General features: G+C 39.2%; 1 protein-coding gene across 4 annotated transcripts in view; it reads left to right on the top strand.

Annotated features, from left to right (window-relative positions):
* Window positions 1-559: 559 nt before the first annotated feature.
* LOC144976325 (sodium-dependent proline transporter-like) overlaps window positions 560-9,372 on the top strand; it is a 37,803-nt gene continuing 28,990 nt past the window's right edge. Inside the window, exons 1-2 of one of the 4 annotated variants that reach the window (XM_078920535.1) lie at window positions 653-690; window positions 1,468-1,528. The gene's annotated coding sequence lies outside the window, so the exon portion shown is untranslated. Of the gene's footprint in view, window positions 691-1,467; window positions 1,529-6,815; window positions 6,956-9,372 lie in introns of those variants that run through there. The other 3 variants (XM_078920534.1, XM_078920536.1, XM_078920537.1) reach the window with 3 other exon arrangements.

Here is a 9,372-nt window from a genome sequence, read left to right as displayed (position 1 = left end):
TATGGAATTCGGACCGCACATGTGGAATGGCTATTTTATTTTTGGTGTTAACAGGTGATTTATAAATACACGTAATGTTCATAATGACCAGACATATGTACCTTCAGATGCAAAACATCCATTTTAGTGGGTTTTTTTTCATAAGGCCTGATAAAATATTTGTAATAAGATTTTCTTTCAAAGTAATTGCTTTACCGCCGCCAAACTAGTTTAAACGTGGAAATGATGTTAAAATGTAGGTTGGTGGTGTTGATGCTTTGATGGTGGGTTCATCTCCTTGCGGGGCAAGCCAAGTTTCAGTTAAAATCATAAGATCAGGCGCTTTGTCTAAAAGTAGATCGTAAATTAAAGGTTATCTGTTTTGTTACGACGTCACTGAGAGTTCATTTATAAAATATTCAATTCCTTTATCACGTGTTATCGTTGTCTTGTCTGGTTGGATCAATGGCCCGACACGGTCAGACAGGCTTTCATATCTAATCTTCAATTTAGCCATTTTGTTTTTGTGTTTTTCTAATTAATTGAAATGCCTAGATGATTATTTTCTACATTAAAATTTAACGCTTACAAAATACACACGTCACGCTTATAAATTGGAATTAGGTCAGGTTTATTACGAGGTATTAAAAGACTGAGAAATACTGAACCAGTCATTTTACGAGCTGTCCTGATTCACATTTAAAACTGTAGGTAAGTTTTCCGTGTTCAAGGCAAGATGACTCTAAAGGACGTTTTTATCAGTATGTAACAGTCGTCAACGTATTGATGCTATGCGTTTGGATAAAATACTCATAACATCCGCCAGCCGGATATAGATAGTTCGAAGATGACGTCACTCAGGTCTTTGTTATTGTTTTTTGCCATCCGCGTTTATGAGTAATGCTCACTGAACTGTATAACCTGACTATAAACGTTCATGGATACACACAGTTTTGTGTGTTGGTCCGTTATACTTCCGAATGGCAATGTTATGAGCTTCTGAGCCAAGCGCATACTATCTATAACGTACCAATACACAAAACTGTGTGTATCCTTTAACGTTTATAGATAGAATGCGCTTGGCCAAGGAGTTCACAACATTGCCATCCGGAAGTATAACGGACCAACACACAAACTCTGTGTAACCATGAACTTTTATAGTCTGGTTAATACAGTTTAGTGAGAACAACTCACAAACGCGGATGGCAAAAACAATAACAAAGGCCTGAGTGACGTCATCTGCATACTATCTATAGTATGATTTGATATAATTCAGTGAGAATTAATCTATAAAATGGCTGTCTATAAACAAAATACAAAGAGCTGAGTGACGTCAAATTCGTTCTTTCTATAGCATGGCAATACACGATGAATGACGTCATAACGCACATCGATGATCACCAAAAGAAAGTAAACATTGAGAAGTATTTTGTAATAGAATCAATGGTAACATTTTTAAAATGTTTGGTGTTGCCTTTCGCTCTACAGAAAACAACTCACTGCTCTTTTTCTGACGTCATTTCCGGGACGAGTCAGGATACGAGTTAAGGCAAGTAATCATTCGCACCGTAGATTAATCCGTGATTTTTTACGATAGGAAATAGAGCAGAAAATTGGTGACGTCACATTCTCTACTCTACCGGTTCCGAACTACTTGGAAGTGTGTATGTAACCAGTCCTTCGGGGGAGACTGATAACGAATGGGTTACATATTGAATCACAAGATGGCATAGCTATCTTAGTAGCGGGATGTATCGGCAGATTCTCAGGATTTCGGGACGAAACAAGCGAGGATGTATAATATTTAATTTACTGAGGACCTGTGTATACTTAGACTAGAAAGTAAGATGTCATCACTCTGATTTATTTAAACAAGGCATGTCTCCAGTACTCCGGAAGAGTGGGTTTACACTTCCTATGAGGTTGGAACCAGTTTTTTTTGACATCACACTTTGGACCAATCAAAAGATGGGATTCGTGACATACCCTCAAACCCTCTCGGACAACTGTAGCGTGTTGTTTACTGATGAGAGACTGAATGAGGTTAATGTTACGCCGTCCATCAGACTAAACATTTCAGTTTTCATTTAGTTTCGGACTGTTTGGGTTTTCATTAAACTCTCTCCTTCACACTGTAAGCATTTAAGGTTGCACGTAGTTTTTGTGCGTTATATGGTCTAGTGGTATGACAATAACCTTCGGATCCTGGGTTCAAGTCCGAGCGGCGCATTGTTGAGTCCTTGGAAAAGGCTCTTTACTCACATTCTCTTACCGTTCTCAGGTATCAACTGAGTACTTGGCCGTTAACAGCGTTGCCTCTGTCCAAAGAAAATTGTATTATCGCCTTACAAGCGTCATGTCTAGTCTTTCATGTTTAGTGTTGCTGTTGGCTAGGGGGCTCTAATAAAACGCTTTGAGAACGTTTAGTGGATATTGCACTATATAAAGACTTACGTTTCACTTTATAGTTGTGTGTGTTGACATGGCTGATCTGGCTGGTAGAACTAGTGATTGTTGTACGAATACTTTATCGCACACGAATGTGTAACACATGTGCAATTCGTGAAGTTTAGCAACCACTGTCATTACTTGCCAAATATTAACTGTTCGGACAGTCCGAATTATTTGGTGTTAAAGGGTAGGGGCGTGGCTATGTTACCTCTACTACGCTTTTATTGGAACACAACCTGTGTAAATTCATAGTCGGACACGGGCTATATCATGACGTCACAAAACAAGGCAACGACCAGCAACAGGAAGTTGATAGCGAGTGGTATTCAACAGCACAACCAATGTGATCATTTGATATTTTGAGTGTTAATAACAACTAGCTTGATTATAGGGAAGTATCTGGTTAAGATTGGAACCATGTGTCAAGCGGCTCGGTCCTCGTATACGGTGCCCACCGGACATCGTTGTTATAGTGTCCTTGACAAAACCAGTGAGGCATCGAGTCGGGTGAAAGGTCAAATGGAATTTGTCTGGTGTAGCATTGACGACCTCCACTCCGACTTTCCATGAAAAACAAACCAACACGTATCGAAAAATTTGGCCAGAAAACTGGCCATTTAAAAATCAATCGATTAAAATGACCCACATCTTCGCAAATACTCTCAAACCTGGGACTTCAAGAAAGTCTTTAAGGACATCCCAGGTTTAAAAGTTTTTGGTAAAGTCAAGGTCATTTCCACCGATCGATTTGGAAAACGAGATTTCTGGCCACATTTAAGATACGGTTTTTTTAAAAAGGAGTTTAGAAGAATTGCCAGCCGCCCCCCCCCCCCCCCCCCCCCCCCCCCCCCCTTCCCTTCCCCCTCATTCCACCCACTCCCTTTTTTTATACAATCAAAAAATCATTGAGATCACTAAATCGTCCATGGGAAACGTTACGGATCAATCCTTCAGTCAGTCAATAACAGTAGGTGAACCATTGGACAGACGTGGCGAATCCATTGTTGCTTTGACTTGTCCACCGACGGTCTTGTGTTCAAATCCAATCAACCCGAAAATCTTGACTTGACTCAGCCCGGCTTTGATTGGACATTAACTCTTTTACAGCGTAATTTAACCCTTACAGACAGAAATGGTTTTTACAGCGTGATTTAACCCTTACAGACAGAAATAGATTTTTACAGCGTGATTTAACCCTTACAGACAGAAATGGATTTTACAGCGTGATAATTTAACCCTTACAGACAGAAATAGATTTTACAGCGTGATAATTTAACCCTTACAGACAGAAATGGATTTTACAGCGTGATAATTTAACCCTTACAGAGAGAAATTGGTTTTACACGTGATTTAACCCTTATAGACAAAAATGGATTTTACAGCGTGATTTAACCCTTACAGACAGAAATCTATTTTCCAGCGTAATTTAACGCTTACAGACAGAAATGGATTTTACAGCGTGATAATTTAACCCTTACAGACAGAAATGGGTTTTACAGCGTGATTTAACCCTTACAGACAGAAATGGATTTTACAGCATGATTTAACCCTTACAGACAGAAATGGATTTTACAGCATGATTTAACCCTTACAGACAGAAATGGATTTTACAGCGTGATTTAACCCTTACAGACAGAAATGGGTTTTACAGCGTGATAATTTAACCCTTACAGACAGAAATGGAATTTACAGCGTGATTTAACCCTTACAGACATAAATGGATTTTACAGGGTGATAATTTAACCCTTACAGACAGAAATGGATTTTACAGCGTGATTTAACCCTTACAGAGAGAAATTGGTTTTACACGTGATTTAACCCTTATAGACAAAAATCTATTTTACAACGTGATTTAACCCTTACAGACAGAATGGATTTTACACTAATATAATCGCATGATATCTGAACATTTACAAGAAGTGAGGCTTTGATGGCGCTCACAAGGCATCGCTGTTTCTGATATATCGGTGAAAACGTTTAGTTCCACTGTTATAACCAGATATATATATATATATATATATATATATATATATATATATATATATATATATATATATATATATATATATATATATATATATATATATATATATATAACTTTTGTATATAGCCCAATATCCACTAATTCTACCTAGAGCGCTTTACAAGTGATGCCAAGTCAACAGCAACATGTAACAAGTGGAACGAGATATGGGGTCTGGAGTACGCCATTACAAACCTTTTTTTATGTTATCAGCCAGATACTCATTTACACCTGGGTATATGAGGAAATATAAATAAACAGCCCTTTTCAATGACTCAACTTTGCGCTGCCTTTAGCAGGACTGGAACCAGTGACCTAACACTTTGACGCCTAGAAACGTATTCGTCGACCACAAAGTCGCCCAAAATCGCACTGGAAATCGTTTTTTGATTTGATTGAAATTCCTCTTCGTCATGAAAGCGTTAAAAAAAACCCGTTAGAATGTTTGGCCTGCTGGTGACTCCAAGCCTCTGGGACGATCACCTGCCTGTCCCAATGTCTTTCCGATTCACCGGCCTGACTTTGTAACCCCATTCCAAAATGGCCACGCGTCTGGAATGTGTTTTTATTGACGTATTCTATCGTACAATGAAAAAACAGCTTTTTCCTTTTTGAAAATTTGGCAGATTTTTTTTGTTTTACTTTCTATATCGATGATTCAAAGTGGCAACACACACAAGTTATGAAATGATCCGGAGACCAGAAACTTTTTGTGACTTTTTGTTATGAAATAATCATTTGTGACCGACCATGTGACAACGGTGACATATTGGAGTTTATTCGATGCCGAAAATAGATTTATCGAGTGAATGCTTTTATTGTCTAGTTATTTCGTCCCTTGACCAGTATGCCCCCCCCCCCCCCCCCCCCCCCCATTTGGGACTGTTATCTCTCTAGTATGGTTAAGTGTCTGGTATGTGTTGTGTGATTTGTGAGTTTTATTCACAAGTAAGTAGCATCAACAATTCATTTGAAATATAGAGATGCGTCTTCACTATGGCATTCAAAGCGTTGGACACGACTAAAGGAGAAAATCAGTAGGGGGAGGGGGGGGGGGCAATAGTGTGATGTCAAAATACTGGTTTCAATCTCCATGGAAGTGTCAAACCAGTCCCCCAGAACGAGTACATACATACATTGTGCAACTGATCATCAATTTAAGATCCTGTAGGTTTCCTTTTCTTGCCATGGACGATAAAAATATTAACCCAAGGTTTTTATTTCTGTCTAAGATATAGATTTGAACTTCTGTGTATGAAACGTTGCTAGGCAAAGCAAGAAAGAAAAATACAAGATATAAACAATCCCCAAAAAACAGACGTCCTTGACTTGAAATCAAAACGCAGACGTTCAGACGTTCTCAAGGACGTCTGAGTTTCGATCCCCAGTCAAGGACGTCTGGGAAGTTTTTTGGGAATGTTTTTTTCTTGTATTTTTCTTTCTTGCTTTGTCTGGCACCCTTCCATCCACACTTTTTCAGATCTATATCTTACACACCGGTGCCAGATCCTTAGTTTCCAGAATTTCATATGTCTGTCAATAAAATCAATTTACGTCCAAATCAGCTTTTTCTAAAATGGGCGATGGACTTGGGTTACCTTAGATAGAACGGAATTAACATCACTCAGCTCTTTGTTCTTGTTTTAGACAACCGTTTTTTATGAGTAGTTCTCACTTAAGTCTATCAATCAGACAATAAACGTTCAATCAAGGTTACAAATAGATTTGTGTGTTGATACGTTAAATCCGGCTGGCGAATGTTATGATTTTTTAAACTTAACGCAAAGCATGAATATAGTTTGTCAGTTTTCCAACCAAAACGTCAAAAGACGTTTTGTCAGCACAGATTGGTTGTAGGCTGTCCTTGGCTGAAAAAAAACACATTTTAAACAATTTGGACCAGAAAACTCTTCCTTCAAATAGCACTTGATTAAAATGATCTTCACCTTGGCAAAATCTCTCAAACTTGAGGCTTCTCAGAAATCTTCCTTGAAGTCCCAAGTTTGAGAGTTTTTGTCAAGATGTGGGTCAGTTTAATCGATCGATATTTGGAGGTCGAGTTTTCTGGCCAAAATATTAAATAAGTGTTGTTGTTTTTCTTCAGTAAAACCGTTCACCAAATTAAATGTGCCTAGATAAAAGATTATAAGTAACACACACACACACACACACACACACACACACACACACACAAACATACATACACGCTCATGTGTTTGTAAGTATGTGTGTGTTTGTGTATGTGTGTGTATGTGTGTGATTTTGACCTTGAAGAGAATTCGGTGAGAAGAATGGATTGTTGTCTGAAGACGATATTGACTCCACCAATCCATTCCAATCCAATCCAATCCACGGCGCCGATTCAGCAGGGATTTCTATGAATACGTTTGGCCTAAGCCTTGGATTTTACAGATATTTCCTGAAAGGGTCAAATTCGAAACGTTCCGTGTTTTGGAGAATATCAAAGTGACAATCAAGGAATCAGGCATTTTGGAGTTTGAGGTAAAAATCTGAAAAAAAGTGTTTTTTGTATCAAATAATGTCACACACAAAATCACCTGTTTGGACTGATAAGAATATTTCGTTCGGATGATTTTTGTTTCTTGTAATGTACTTTCTGATTCGTCTGGAACTATTTGTCTCTGTATCTGTGCGCCTATGTGGTCTTGTGGTATGATTTTCGCTTTTGGATCAGAAGTTTCTGGGTTCGACCCTCGCTCGGCGCATAGTTGAGTCCTTGGAAAAGGCTAGTTACTCACATTCTCTCACCGTACTCTGGTGTAAAATGAATACCTGGCCGTTAACCGCGTTGTCTCTGTCCGAAAAAAGTGTGATATCGCCTAAAAGGTGTCCTATCCGGTTCTACATGTTAAATGTTGCTGTTGGTCAGGGACCCCTTGTTAGGAGCTTTGAGCACGTTTATTGGCTATTGCGCTATATAAAAGCTTATTTTCAAAGCCATCCTTCACCTATTTATCCATGTCTTAGACAAGGGTTTGGGTGAAACGACGACTGACATGTGGGTATTTCGTCTTGGAGTGGAGGGATGTTTTCTCTTTTTACAATTTATATCTTGTCTGAATTTGTCGGTGCCAGGAGTTCGATCCAGTTTTCATGAGGTAACTTTGGTTTTCTTGTGTTTGTTTTCAAGTCTTAACTTTCATGCAAGCCAGACGGTTTTGTTTTTTGTTGGACTTTTCATTGTTCATCCATGCTTATGTTTGTGTCCGACTTTGTGGCTTGAGGGAATTGAATTCGAAAAGCAACGCGTATCAAGTCTACAGTAATAATTTGTGACGTCAGATTATCAAACGTTAAATTTCAATAAAATTAGATTTGAAAAAAGAAGTAGCATTTAAATATTTATAAAAATGTCTTACTCAGAGATGACGAATCGAAATGGATTGAATAAAAGATTTCTTACATTCTTGCCTTTTGGAATTCGAACTTTGCAAGCTCCCGCAGCAGTTGGGAACAAGTCCGGAATTCCAAATAGCAAGAGTGTAAGAATCGTATAATATTCCACCCCCCCCCCCATCCCACATAAAAAACTACTCGTAGAGATATCAAGGTTACAATAATAATTTTTGTGACGTAATAGAGAAAAAAAAAATACTAAAATTCCATTTATTCATCCCTTCGGGGAAATTTACCTTTAAGGTCTATTCCAAGGGAACACTGGAATAACCCAGGCGTCAGCCGCAGTGCAGCGCCGCGAACTGAGCTAGGAATTACTCAAGGCCACTTGAGATTTAGCTTTTATATAGAGCAATACCCAACGCCTGTGAGGCGATATTACATTTTTTTTTTCCGACAGAGACAACGTTGTTAACTGCCAGGCACTCATTTATTTTACACCTGAGTACGGGTGAGAGAATGTGAGCAAAGAGCCTTTGCCAAGGACTCAACTATGCGAAAGCGAGTGTCTTACCACTAGAACACATAGCCCCACATAAGGCCACACAGCACAGCGGGTTATTCGAACTCGGTACCTTTCGGGTACGAGGCAAAGAGCGTACCCCTGAGCCACGTTCTATCGATCTATTCATGTATTGTTGTCAAGGCCATATCAGGCCAGCTGGACAGACCTGTATCTGGTCGTGACTTGTGGTCATTCATATTTTGGCTCTAACAATTTTCAACGAATGTTGAACAGCTGTCAAAAAATGAATTTATCTCTATTTTTGTTGAGTGGAATGAAAAATTGCTTGTTACCTTGAGAATAGGAATAGATCGACGGTATCATGGCCTGGTGGTCAAAGGTTGTCCGAATTTATACGTGATCGTATCCAGTCTGTATGTGTGTGTGTGTGTGTGTGTGTGTGTGTGTCTGTGTGTGTGTGTGTTTATCCGTGTTCATATGTGTTTTGTGTGTATGTGTATGAGTGTGTGCATGAATGTACATATGTATGTGCGTGGATGGGTGTGTGTGCGTCTGTGTGTGTCTGTATATGTGTGAATTTATGTGATATGTGTGTTGTGTGTGAGTGTACGTGTGTGTTTTGTGTGTGTGTATGTATGTATGTGCTTGCGAGGGGTGAGTCCACCCTTTGGTCGTGACTCCTACGATTTTGGCAACATGCAAAGGGCTAACAATCTTTGAAACTGGTCCTATAATTATATTCCTCCGTATGGTCTTGGGTTCAAATCCCAATAGAAGAAAGCTGATGTTTGGGAATAATTTTTCTCATTTGATTCTTGTGTTTGTCTCAAAAAGACATTTTAATACCTTATACCAAATCCCTCTTACTTCTATCTTTCGTCTCCTCCTCTTCTTCTTCTTCCTCCTCCTCCTCCTCCTCCTCTTCCTTCTCTACCTCCTCCACCTCCCCCTCCCCTCCTCCTTTACCACCTCCTCCTCTTTCTCCTCCCCTCCTCCTTTACCACCTCCTCCTCTTTCTCCTCCCCCTCTTCCCTTA

The sequence above is a fragment of the Berghia stephanieae genome, chromosome 7 (genome assembly GCF_034508935.2).
Source record: "Berghia stephanieae isolate SIO BIC M18660-M18661 chromosome 7, UCSD_Bste_1.3, whole genome shotgun sequence".
Classification (NCBI taxonomy): domain Eukaryota; kingdom Metazoa; phylum Mollusca; class Gastropoda; order Nudibranchia; family Aeolidiidae; genus Berghia; species Berghia stephanieae.
Note: the sequence above shows the minus strand (reverse complement) of the source record. Positions and strands in the feature narration are given on the sequence as shown.